Consider the following 13,963-nt stretch of genomic DNA (forward strand, 5'->3'; position numbering starts at 1 on the left):
TATCAATATTAAAGCCAGATGTTCCACCGGCAGTTCACATTTGATAAAAGCCCAACAATGATAAAGGCTTCCTTCTCCCTGCGATCGGTGGATCCCAGGTTCCATTCATCACTGCGAGGTTCATGAGACTGTACACCAGGCCAACTGCATGGCATTTAATGCAGCACCAGGGCTTCTGTGGAGGCAAAACTGGTCCTTCTCTGTCTGTGGGCTTCTAGAGGTTGTTGTGGCTTAAATGGATCTGTTTATGCTACACACGCTATAGCAACATTTATCTGATATGGACAAAAGACATTTTGATTCTTGAATTAAAAACACTTGACTCAAGCTGATGATTCAACAAGAGGTATTCAAACAGTTTAAGTGAAAGCAATGTTTTCTCTGAAGCCAATTAATACGGCAGCAAACCTTTGGCTGAAGAGATCCAAGTGTACAGTCGGTAAGTGTTACCGTGTTCTGTAAACCATCAAGCCATCCCTGCAGTGAGTGAGTGGAGAGGAAAAAAAGAAAGAAATGCACATCCTATTGGCATGACCTCAAATCATAGCCTGGGTAATTTCACATTTTAAAGGGGACCTGCAGAGGTGGCTTTTGTTCCATGATGGATCCTGGCTGTAAACTGTGAGAGGGCTCAAGAACACAGAAATGACTGTGAACTTGCCCTCCAACCTTCCTCTTTAACCCTGCACAGCTGAAGGCTGTAGCTGGCTGGTGTTCCTTCTACCTGCCCTAAGCTGGAGCCTCCGCCAGGGTCAGGTGACTTGATTTGATTCTGGGATCTTTTCTAGGAAGCAGATGTAGCCCCAGGGGCTCAGGTAAATAGCTTTCGCTCCTTCCTCCCCTACAGCTAGCTCTGAAACAGAGGTTTCCTTTTTTTTTTTCCCCTCCATTGAAAAGTTGCCAAAAACCACTCCATACTGTACAGCTAACCCCAAAACAGGCAATGGAGAATGATGTTAATTTAAACTTCTGCCTTATTAAGTAACAAAACCCAGAAATAATGTGATCAAAGCCAAAAGACACAAACTTCTGCCATCTTTCTTGAGATAAAAGGAGTAAAACACCCATTAAATGAAGGAGGCTTGGACACTTAATAAAAATAGCTAATTATGTGTTGGAGTAACTTAGCATTCTGCCTCTCGAGCCCTGCAATACTCAAGGCTAGCCTGTATCCCCTCCAATCTCACTCCTTCCTGCTGCGGCTCAGGCCATCACATAATTCTTTTTTCATTCCCTTCATTACGTGCCAAGGACTTTGGTGTGCACTGAGAGTACAGAAGCCAGCAGCAGACCAGATCCCAGTCTGTAAGTAACTTATCCTAGTGGTGTCAGGGTTGGTGAGCAGGACAGGACAAGCAGTGTGACTTTCTTGGGCAACATATGTCAGCAGCAGAGGATTGACCAGAAATTGGAGGAGATGGACTATTTATTGTCCATAGCATCAGAATCCTGAAATGCCCAGTAGAGCTTCTCCCTTGGAATGGACCCCTTCTGACCACATGGGTTCTGTTTTACAGAGTCTCCTTCTCAATGGTGCAAGTGAATTCCAATCTTTAATTCAACATGTTTTCTTTCTCTTCCTGCATATTTCTTTTCTTTTTGTGTGTGTGTTTACTTTTAATCTGTAAATATTTTTGAAGATACTTTTCATATGTGACATATACCAAAAACAAAAAAGGCCCAGTGCTCACCCAACCAGGGCCCACTGGCTTGTTAGGAAGAAAGGTAGACATGCACATCAAGCATCTTGGATAAAGCTGTGATTCCTGACCTTTGAGCAACAGAGCCATCTGAGCAGTGAGTTTAAAATGCAGATATTCTGGCCAGGCACAGTGGCACAAGCCTGTAATCCCAGTGGCTCTGGCGACTGAGGCCAGAGAATGGTGAGTTCAAAGCCAGCTGCAGCAAATGTGAGGTGCTAAACAACTCAGTGAGACCCTGTCTCTAAAATAAAAACACAAAATAGGGCTGGGGATGTGGCTCAGTGGTCGAGTGCCCCGAGTTCAATCCCCCCCCAAAATGCAGATACCTGGGATGCACCCCAGATTGCCAAATGAAGATCTCTGGATCCTGGAGTATTTGAATTTTAATCACCTTCCCCCCCCCATTCATTCTATTGAATAACAAAGATTGAGGGCTATGGGTATCAAGAGAAGAATATTGGATTTCTAAGGCAGAAGCCACTAAAGTTCCTAGGGATTCTTGGGATTCTGTGTTTTTAATATAGCACTCAGGTTTAAATGCAGGCAACCAATGGGAACATTAATGTGAGATGCTACAAGTTGAAATCCAGGACAAATCTAGAACTTTGGTGTAGGTTGTGGTATAATTGAACAAATAATACTGTCTCTGATGAGTGTTATTTACTTCAAATGAAAGATAAAATGGAAGAACAATTATTCTGTACTTTGCAGATAATAAGTGCTCTGAAATTGTTGGTTTTCACTGGCCTTGGCTTCCTTCCATAGAGACAAGGTTATAATAAGTGCTATACTGTTATTTGAGGTTCCATCAGCTTTTTCCCATTGAGCAGGAAAATATTTAAGAAAAAAAATTTATTTCCCAGCTTTCTGTATAGGTTAACAATTGAATTTTGTTTGGGTCTTTCTTTCTTTCTTTTTTCTTTCTTTCTTTCTTCCTTCCTTCCTTCCTTCCTTTCTTTCTTTCTTTCTTTCTTTCTTTCTTTCTTTCTTTCTTTCTTTCTTTCTTTCTTTTGTCTTTTGTGTGTCTTGTTTTCTTTTGGCCTCTAGGTATTTTGGTGAGAAATGAATGGATAATACTCATTACTAGAAGCTGACTATGTATAACTGGTAGCCAGGAAATCCTAAACACATGAACTGGACAGGCTTTACAGGATCATCTAGTTGAATACTCAGAAACCCAGAGTCCAGAGAAGGCAAATAATTTCCCCAAATTTAATAGAGCCAACTAGTAAGAGAGCTAAGGTAAAAATCTAATGAAATGGTGATCTTCAACTTTTCTCTCTGTAGCTTTTGGTATTTTGTGCAACTTCCCCAAAGATCATAAATGAGAGAGGGAGGGGGTGAAAGGGAATGGAGCTGTCTTCTACTTGCTCCACCCAGAGTCAGCTTTTTATTTTTATTATATAATTAAATATCCTCAGTATGATTTAACTTGAAGAAACAATTTCACTAGTGAAGATGATTAATGCACAGGGTACTGTATCACCCAGTTGTTTTCATCTCAAGTTTTACTAAAATCATGATCAAAAAGCAATAGAACGATTTTAGTCATTGTGTTGGTGCCTAGAGTTTGCATGATATCTTCTCATCCAAATGATCTTCTTCCCTAAAATAATGCAAAAACACCATGACACTTTCACTGAACAGCTGTAGGAGAACAATGAGACCCCCAAGGATTTAGGGCATAGTGGAAACCAAATAAAATCCATTACAAGTCTTCTCAAGTGTGTTAAGTATGCTTATTAGCTATTCATTATTAGACCAAAAAATTTAAAAAGACCAAAAAATGTTTTAAATCTCCTTATAGTTAGAAGGTTGATTGACTTTTCCATTTTCCCATTAAGACTTTTTAAGAATAAATAAAAAGTCTAGCTAGGTTTAAAGGTAGATGTGTTTGGGACTGCTACCTGCCTACCCAATAGCTGCTCTCTCCTTACAAACATCAATTTTATTAAAGGAAGAAGTGCTCCCATTCAAATATACGTCTATCTTTCCTTGCAGCTTGAAGAGGTCATGTGGCCATAGTATGATTGATAGGTTGTAAGTAGAAATGAGCAAGGAGTCCTAGAAAATCTCTTAAAACAAGACTTAGCTCGTTCATTTTGTCCTTTTCTCCTCCAGACTGTCCTCTCTGAACATGATTGCTGCCATTCCAACAGCCATTCTTAGAGCATGAAGGTAAGAGTTACACTCAGTAAATGGTGGAGCACAAAACTAGAAAAGCCTTAGTCTTCATAGCATAAAGGATCTGCCACATCAGTCTGAATGCCCATCTTCAAATATATTTTACATGACAAAAAATAAACTCCTCCTGTCTCAGTCACGGTTTTGTTGTTGAGGTGGTTGTTGTCTGTTTTATTTTTTAATATCTGTTACCAGCAACCAAACAAAATTCATAGCTTCGACACTAAGCAAGTCAAAGCACTGTAAATGAAGCTAAGCTTAAAAGCATTTCCTATGTAACAGGAAGCATTATCTGCCAGAAATCTGCCCAAGAAGGCTTGCTCAGGAGAGGTTTCCTGACTTTTTTATGTTTTTCCAGCTCTGAACGTTTGGAAAGTGCTTATGAACAGTAAAGTACATGGGCAGTTATCCAAAGAGAATCATTTTATGTCTGCCCAGCACTATACAAGAAACAGCACTGGATATGTGTTGTCAATGATTCAATATATCTAAGTCCACTCAATTAAAGAAAGTTAAAATTAAAACCATTTTCAGAGGGACTTACTGTATATGAAAAGGCCATTTAAGGCATGCCACTAACTGAGATCATTCTCAGACCTGCCATATGATTGTAATGTGAAATGACATCCATACCCACCACCTCTTTGCTTAGCCTTTGCTTCAGTTCTCTTAGACGGTCTAGACTAAAAAGCATAAAACCACTGGGTCTCCATTAGGGTTTCCCAGAGCTGTGCTGAAGCATAGGAAGTGTGCATTGAACACATTTGTATATGTGTCAGGTATAGAAAACAGCGAACTAAAACTGAGCATGTCTTTTGAAGTCCTGAAGTTGATGAATGAGCTGGGTGGGAAATGGCACTGAGAGTATTTCCCTCTGGGCTCTGCAAGACTGAGACAGGGAGCCTGACTTGGGAAATCCACTCTGCAAGGCACTGGCCAAAGGAGATCAACTGGATCTTAGAAGCACTAAAACAGCAACCTGAGTGCTGGAAGTATCCAGACACCTCAGTGGGAACCCATTTAGGAAGGGCCAACAGTGACCAGTAATGCTGATGGACAGGCAAAAGATTATAATTTACCTGGTAGCATTTCTAACTTCCACAGGTAGGCCATACTCTATACTTATATAATTATAGGCACAATATATAATATTAGTTAACCTAGGAAAGTAAATGGCCAACATCCTATAGTTTTTAAGTAGTGATAGCCAGTCTCAAACTTAAGGCTATCTTCCTCCAAAGTCTATGCCCACTAACCGAGGCATGCTATTAACTGAGGCAAACTACTGAGATCATTCTTAGACCTGCCATATGATTGTAACAGGAAATGACCTCCATAACATTATGGTTTCAATGTGAGGTATCCCCCCAAACCTCACGTGTGAGACAATGCAGAAGGTTTAGAGGAGGAATGATTACGTTGTGAGAGCCTTAACTCAATCGGTGACCTGATCCCCTGATGGGATTAACTGAGTGGTAACCGAAGGCAGTAGGGTGTAACTGTAGAACATGGGTCATGGGGTGCAGCCTTTGGGGTATATGTTTTGTATCTGGTGAATGGAGTCTCTCTGCTTCCTGATCATCACATGAGCTGCTTCCCTCCGCCACACTCTTCTGCCATGGTGTTCCGCCTCACCTTGAGCTCTGAGAAATAGAGCCAGCTGTCTATGGACTGAGACCTCTGAAACTGTCAGCCCTCAAACTTTTCCTCCTCTACAATTGTGCTGGTCAGATCGTTTAATCACAGCAGCAAAAAAAAAGCTGACTAAAACACCTTCTCTTTGCTTAGCCTTTAATCAGTACTCTGAGACTAGATTTAAAAGCATAAAACCACCGGGTCTCCATTAGGGTTTCCCAGAGGCTCACTGAGAGGAAGACTGAGAGGAAGCACTCTCGAAAAATCTATCTGATGCTCAGACCAAATAGTAGATAAATCATGTCCCAAAATAGGTATTGAATATAGATCATTTCATATGTTGATGGCCAGGCAACCTTACTAACCTAGAGTAATAGAAATGTGTTGTATACTTTTCTCAGCATTTTCCCCTGTATTAACTCAAACCTCAGGAGGCTTAGGTGAAGTCCAAGTCTACAAGTGGGTATAACATGCTGTGAGGACAGAGGAGTCCAGTCCTGGAACTCGGTCAGCACATCAATGAGTTTGAGCTCCAAGACCCCAAAAGATCCACCTGCAATTATAAGACCATCCAAATCATTTATTTACTAGGTTTATCCCTTATAAATGTGCAATGAAGTGTTGACAGATTATGATACGTGCCTGAAGTGTCTGTCAAAATAATCCCACCACAGGAAGAAATGGAAATAGAAAAGGATATTAACAAAACATAGTTGTTATAAGTTGCTTCTAATTCTACCAGAGTGATGGTATATGAACTGCTTTGCATACTTGAAAAATCATCTATTATAAAAAGGAAAAAAGGGATCACTTAAGCCCTAATCATAACCACAATGTAATTGTTAATAGCAACTCTGGCCTCCCTCTCTCTAAGGTTAGGGCCCCACCATAGGCCTTCGAAGCTCTCCTTGAAATGTATATTTTGTTTTTTCACCTGCTTTTTCACTGTTTCTCACTAAAATTCATTTCTGAACTATGTTTCTGAAGAGAAAACAACTTTATCTAATTTACTAAGTCCTTAGCATCTAGCAGAATGCTGGTACAGAGCAGGAGATAAATTCACATTTGTGGAAGGAAGGAAGAGTGGAGGGAAGAACAGGTACAGGCAGTTGATCTGTATGCTCCAATTTAATTCCAACCACATTAGGAGAAAACTGTTACTGTATTGTAAAGGTACACACACGTCTTGCTTTAGGTCATCAGCAGAGAAGTAGCAGAGCCAGAATTTGGAAATGACTGTAAAGCATCAACCTCCCATATGCACCTAGCATACCTTTTTGGTACAAAGATTATTTTTGTTCATGAGGTGAGAATTTGCATGAGAATTTGACAAAATAGACTTGAGTCTATTATTGAATTATCTTTAATGAACTCACTTCGAAAATGCATTGAAGGTAGCATTCCCCAATACCATGTCTATGAGCACTTTTGAAAAATCTATCTATGCTCACACCAAATAGTACATAAATCATGTCCCAAAATATGTATTGAGTATAGATTATTTCACACTGATGAGTTTAAGTGTCAAATAAAAATCACATGTATTACGATAAATACATGTGCAACACAATGCTTTGAAATGTACAGGCATTGTGGAATGGCTAAACGACTTATATATCACTTATTTCTGATGAGTTTGAAAAATACAGTGCAAATACCAAGAAACAAACAACAAAAGAAAATCTTTGTTATTTAACAGAATCTCTAAGACTGGGATAGATATAATAAATTCATGTAGGGCTGACTTTCATTTAAATGCTACTTCTGCATTTGGTAACTGTGAGATTCTGAGCAAGATGCTAAGCACTGTTGAATCATGGTTTCCTGAGCCTTTCTGGTTTGATGAGCCTACCTCCAGGATACTTGACCAAGGAAGCATCAAGCATTCAAAGGTTCTCATTAAATATCTGTCCCCATCCCCATCTGACTATTCCTGACTATTCAATGGTGTTACAAGTAATAGTTTCTTTCCTCCTGTCATCACAATGGCATCAATAAAAGACCTTACAATGGAAGCTCATTCTCTTAAAATTCTCATGTATCTGTGAGATACTTTTGGATATGGATGTGGATGCATTTTCTCTATTCTTATTGGCTTCTATGTATGATAGACTTTTGATAAGCCAGGTAAAAGTCTTTGGTGTAACTATAATCCAGCTGCTCCTCATTTAACCCTCACTATTCTGACCTTCAGGTGTTTAATATGATTGGTCAAAAGATGCTATGGCCTGATGCTCATCCATTCCATCTTTGGCCAACAAAAGAGTCTCTCTCATCCTTAGTGGAACTGTGTAACTCCTGTAACTTCTATCCTTTATTCCTAGTTGTGTTCCCTTGAACCTGAGTAGTTAGATCATTCTTCCACATGACATACCTAAACATTTAACAATGGCAATAAGTTAATCATCCCAGGATAGCTTTCCAGATAAAGTTTCCATAGTGTCATCAACTTGAGTTTACCTTTCACATTAGCTCTTTGAAAGAAAATGTAGTTTTCTAAACATTTGGGGATGTTGCAGCTATATCTTTGAAAATAGGAACTTGGTCAACCATTAATGTCCAGGCTTATGATCACAGGTATGTGGAATCTCAGAGCATCTGCATTTTCAAAAAGAGCAGCTTAGGTGATGGAGGCTTCATAGAGACAAGGGTAAAGCTCCATGGTCTGCACCAAGTGGTCAGTTCATAGAAAGAAGAATCACTCAGGAAGGTTTTCCCAGCTCATCCTGATAAGGATAACTTCAATAACCCCTGCCCTCTTACATTGATTCAGGAAGGAACTTAAGTAATGGTTTTCTTCTCCTCCTCCTCCTTTTTCTTCTCCTTCTTCTTCTTTACTGAAAAGCTGGGAATACACTAGTTGGGTAATTTGATCTTACCACATTAGACTTAAGCTTGTGCAAATTTCTCCATAGAGAACATTACTTTGAAGCTCAAAGCAATTAGGTAACATGCCCAAAACTCACAAAGGCTAGAACCCAATTAATTTGTCTCTGTTGCCGTGTCTTTCCATGCCATACTGCTGGGCTTTAACTATCACCTATAGAGTGTCATCCCCCATCTTGAAATTAAATGAAGTTGAACCTACAATGAAATATAGGAAGAGAACCCGGAAGAGATAGGTCAGAGACTGTGGATCAGTAGTTATATGTTAGCATGTGAGTTTTCTGACTCCCGTCTACTGACTGCAAGAAGGAATTGGACAGAAGATGAGATGAATGGGGCACTTTGAGACCTGAAGCTACAGGGCTGCAATCACTGAAAAGAAAAGTAAAGAGGGAGCAGGCAGGGAGTGTCCAATATGCATAAACTGGACTTTTTTCCCCCTTAGGACCTGCATCTCTTCTTTGCTCCTGCCAAGCAAAACATTTAATTCCAAGATTTAACCAGATCATAGGAAGGCCAGAAATCAAAGGCAGGAACTGATTCGTGGTTTCATGGCATCACCTTTAGAAACATGTGTTCAGCAAGTTGGTGAGGAGGTAGGGTAGGGAGGGCAGTGTGTGTTGAGGCCAAAGGTGTAATAAGGGAAAACAAAACAAAACCAAAAAACAGAACTTAAATTTTACTCTGTGCAGACTGGGATTCCAGTCTTTGTGACTCTAACCAGAGAAAAGGCCTCTGTATCATGGTAGCCAAAGCAAGACTAGCTCCTACAGTTCAAGGTAGGCTAAGAAGTGGTAAACCTGTGGAACCAACCCAGATGCCCTTCAATAGACGAATGGATAAAAAAAAAAAAAATGTGGCATTTATACACAATGGAATATTACGCAGCACTAAATAATGACAAAATCATGGAATTTGCAGGGAAATGGATGGCATTAGAGCAGATTATGCTAAGTGAAGCTAGCCAATCCCTAAAAAACAAATGCCAAATGTCTTCTTTGATATAATGAGAGCAACTAAGAACAGAGCAGGGAAGAAGAGCAAGAGGAAAAGATTAACATTAAACAGAGACATGAGGTGGGAGGGAAAGGGAGAGAAAAGGGAAATTGCATGGAAATGGAAGGAGACCCTCATTGTTATACAAAATTACATATAAGAGGTTGTGAGGGGAAAGGGAAAAAAACAAGGGAGAGAATTAAATTATAGCAGATGGGATAGAGAGAGAAGATGGGAGGGGAGGGGAGGGGGGATAGTAGAGGATAGGAAAGGTAGCAGAATACAACAGTCACTAATATGGCATTATGTAAAAATGTGGATGTGTAACTGATGTGATTCTGCAATCTGTATTTGGGGTAAAAATGGGAGTTCCTAACCCACTTGAATCTAAAGTATAAAATATGATATGTCAAGAGCTTTGTAATGTTTTGAACAACCAATACAAAAAAAAAGAAGTGGTAAGCCTAATTTTCAGTTTAAGAATGCCACATTTCTAGTATCAGGTTAAGTTCTTCTTCACTTTTCTCTTTTCTCAACCAGACAAAGGGCAGTTGGTGCTCCTCCTGACAGAGGACCTCTGAGGAGATGAGACGCACACGCTGATGGTGATGAACCCTCCCTGGACATCACCAATGTAGGACGCCAACGGTTGTAAACAGTTTCCCACAAAACCCAGCTGGCTCTGTGTCAGGTGAGAAGGGTTTCCTGGAAGCCAGTACAAAAAGAGCCAGGCACGTTTCCCAGAGGACACCTCCAATTCATGGCCCATGAGATGTTCAGATTGATTCTCAGCTAAGTGGCTACTCACTCATCCATGCTGGACAGTGGAGCCCTGGAGTTGGTTTTCAAATCTCCTGAAGGTAATGATAAGCCTGTTCCCTTAGCAGAGCCTAAGAGTGAAGATAATCTTGGGGATCAGGAGAGGGGAAAAGCCCTCTTCTATGCCCTCCCCGGCCCCTGTAGGGTAAAGAAAGAGAGAAATAATATACCATGAGGTGAAAATGTTGCTTGAGGAAGGTACACGGAGGAACAAAGGCTAGAATATGATGGTAATCAGACAGGAGCTTGGATATTTAAGAAATCAACGTTTATTTTCATTTCCTTTGAAGTTTCACATGGCAGGTTCTTTGGGGGACATTAAAAATGTCTTCCATTCATAAAGCTGTTTAGAAATTCAACTATAGAAATGCCAAGAAAGCGAGATATCCAAAATCTCTCACAATTAAAGGGATATAGCTACTATGTATCAGGTACTCTGTTCTGCCAGGTAGTTTTCAAATGTGATCTTATTTAACCCCCCCCCCCCACACACACACACACACTAAACCTTTAACATAGGTCTTACTGTCTCCATTTTACAGATAAGAATACTGAGACCTCAGGATTTTCAGTAACTCACCCACAAAGTTTGGCTCTCTGCTGGCCACTTGTCAGACCTTACCTCACTTATTTCTATTGAATTAGAGTTGCTCTCAGATTCTAATCATCCAGGAAAAGATGAACGGACCTGAGAAGCTCCATCCTGTGTCATGGAGGGACAAAGCTTGGGCCAGTTTTGCTTACACTCATGTAACTCTTGTAAATCATGGTGTTGGCACTGATTGTCATCAGTAAATTTGAGAAAGTGAAAATGATCATCTTGGTCCCTGCTTAAAGGTGAATTATCTTCCACAAGTTGGAATCCAAGAAGCCTGAGAAAACTAATCTACAACAATTGAAAACTTATATGGTGCCTTATAAGGCACCTTATAACTCCCTATTGAGGAATCACAGTAATGATTTCTTGTTATTGTTGTTGTTTTAAATTTCAGGATATATTTTACCCTCTTATCTATATTTCATCTAGAATATATATTTTTTTTTTTAGTGAATCCAAGGAAGTTCCTAAGATTCCTTTTTCTCTCCTGCAAGAAGGGTAGTTCTCCAGGTACACTTCCTTTAATGAAGTATATATAATTTTCTACATTTGCAACTGAAAGAGATATCCATTTGTGGAACGTGCTGAAAATAAAAGCATCTACCATAATATCAGAACTTAACTGAAGTGTCTGTCTGAACTCACAGCCCAGTTTTTCAGAATACTGTAACTGTCTAGCATGGCTGTAATTAACTTTGTCTGCACTGAGGGAGACGAGGCCATTTTTGATCCTGAAATCCCACCTGGTTATGCCTCATCAATGACTTCCCTACCCACCCACAGCAATGTGCATTGGCTTCGGCATGCGCAGGGCCACGCCACACCATCAATGGAGTTCATTGTCTGGTAGCTGGGCACCTGCATGGCAGGCTCAAACAATGAGGCCATACCAAGAACCCCTCCTTTCTCCTCAGGGCATTCACTGTGAAAGAAAACTTGTTGAGGCCTGGAAGCCCACTTTCATCATAATTCGGCTACTTGGCCAATAGTAAACCACGTATGTCTCTGCGAATCCACAGGGCAAGGCAAAGTTAGTGTTGGCTCTGTTTTCCTCTGGCTTTTGAATGAATGCTAGGTTAGAAGAAATCAAAGCACTGCATGGTGCTCAACGTCTTCCCTGTGACGTCTGTATACTTTAATTTTCACAAAGTGAAATAAACCCTTAGGCCATCCTCAGATTTGTGAAATCATCCTGAGACCCATACCCTACCTAGACTAGGTCTTAGCCAGAGCCGCCACACAGAATTCCACAGGACAGAAGGCTTCTTGGAGGAGGTATTAGTACTACTGTAACAGTAAAAATCATTCCACTTAAAAACATAAAACATGAAATATTTTAATACCTTTTATTTATGTATCAGTTTATTCGAATTTAAACGACAAAAGATAAAACCCAGAGGTTATTATAATGGTTTTCATAGTCAGGCATACCTGGGTTCTAATCTTGTGTCCACCATATTAATGATGCATGCCTTTGGAAGAAGTTGCTTAATTTCTGAACCCTCCATTTCTCATCTGTAAAATGAGGATAATTATACCCATTACTGAGAATTTAATTAAATAATGTCTGTAAAATACTTAGCACAGGCCCTGACTAACAATAAAAAATTTAATATAACTATTACTCAATGATGAATATAGTGGTAGAATAACTGATAATATATTGAATGTTTTTGGTACAATAACTCCTTATTGAGGAATCACAGTAATGATCTTTTTGTTGTTATTGTTTTAAATTTTAGGATATATTTTACCCTCCTTACCTACATTTCAGGTAGAATTTTTTTTTCTTTTCTTTTTTTTAGTGAATCCAAGAAAGTTCCTAAGATTCCTTTTTCTTTTTTTGCAAGAAAGGTAGTTCTCCAGGTGGTACAATAACTGATAATATATTGAATGTCACCAAAACATATGAGGTTTATAATTTCAAAATTGAAATTGGTGACCAAACTATCACACCTCCTACAAATCTTAGAAAAGAGACCAGTAGTTGTTTTAATGTCTAGTTTAGATTTAGTAGTAAGAGAATTCTAAAATCTTTAAATTTTTTAATGTTAAAAAAAAGATAAACAGATTATTTGGTTGGGCTGAATGTTAAGACCTGTTACATAATTTAGGTCTGCTCATCAGAAGCTACTTAAACCCATTTCCCACTATCTGTTTGAACAAGTCACCTCATCTCTCTAAACCTCAGTTTTCTCATCTGTAAAGCAGAAATATTATTAGTACTTACCTTTCATGAGTTTTGAGGTTTAAATAAGACAATACCAGTTAAGCACTTGGCCCATACATTTTCTCATCAGTCATTCAGCAAATTTTGACTATATTCATCCTGATATGGCTACCAACTTTGTTCTCATGTGAAATGCTTCCTGCCCTGTATCATCCTCGTAGATACTTTTGTTGCTATAGCTGGAAAATCCTGGTATTGGTGGTTTGGTGATGATTTCTAGAAAGTGCTGTGAATTTGTTCATTTGTCCAGGTGCATCTCCTTTAAACTGAACAGAGGATGTGCCTGAGACTTCACACCAGAGGGGCAGCCTGAGAGAATGGCATTTTAGAAACAGCAAGAAAAGGGCACCAAGGACAGTAAGACCCAGTGACTCTCATCAGCACCATTCCAGTGCTTTGCAGACGCAATGATGTCCCTTTTATTCCAAACCTCAAAACAAAGCTGAGTCTTTCTCTGCTTAAAGAATTTACTTATATACTAAGTTTTATTGAGACATAAATTTAAGTGTAGTTAAGTGTCTATTGATTAAGTTAATTAAAATTAGTAGATGAGATTACAAATCCTTTGGAAAACTGAAGATACATGTATGTTGTCTTTGTGAAGAACATAAATGTATTGGAAAAAGTTAAGAGCATTTAAAAATCATTTCTTTCATCTTCACTGTATTCTGTCTGTTCTCTGGACTTTAGTTTTAGTGCTATCACTGACTATTATGGAGCTAGATCTAAAATGTTAAACTGATAGGTTAATAAAAATTTTCTATGGTCTTATTCCTTTCCTGCTGTGATTGATATTTATATTCTTTTTGCATTTTTTGTCTTTTTTTCATATGAGCCTTGCTTTTCCCAGTCACTACACATTAAAATATTGGATTTCTTTAAATATGATTGATAACATTCTAGTTTATATGT

The sequence above is a fragment of the Urocitellus parryii genome, chromosome 4, assembly GCF_045843805.1.
Source record: "Urocitellus parryii isolate mUroPar1 chromosome 4, mUroPar1.hap1, whole genome shotgun sequence".
Lineage (NCBI taxonomy): Eukaryota > Metazoa > Chordata > Mammalia > Rodentia > Sciuridae > Urocitellus > Urocitellus parryii.